We start from the raw sequence: 218 nt of genomic DNA on the forward strand, positions 1-218 counted from the left end.
GACAAGGAGGTCGTTTCGAGGTTTGGCCCGATCGACCGTTGCTCCCCCCTTGAATGAGATGACGTTCGCGCACGTCGAGTCTTGCATATCGTTTCTGATCATTGAGTGGCTTTTCCGGGTTAGATTAATCCGTACTCCCCCTCCTTCTAGCGCCAAACTGTGGGAACCAAAATTTGCACTGTCGATTTCCGTTTAAATAAGGAAACTAGGAAAACCCT

Source organism: Brassica oleracea, chromosome C6 (genome assembly GCF_000695525.1).
Source record: "Brassica oleracea var. oleracea cultivar TO1000 chromosome C6, BOL, whole genome shotgun sequence".
Classification (NCBI taxonomy): Eukaryota; Viridiplantae; Streptophyta; class Magnoliopsida; order Brassicales; family Brassicaceae; genus Brassica; species Brassica oleracea.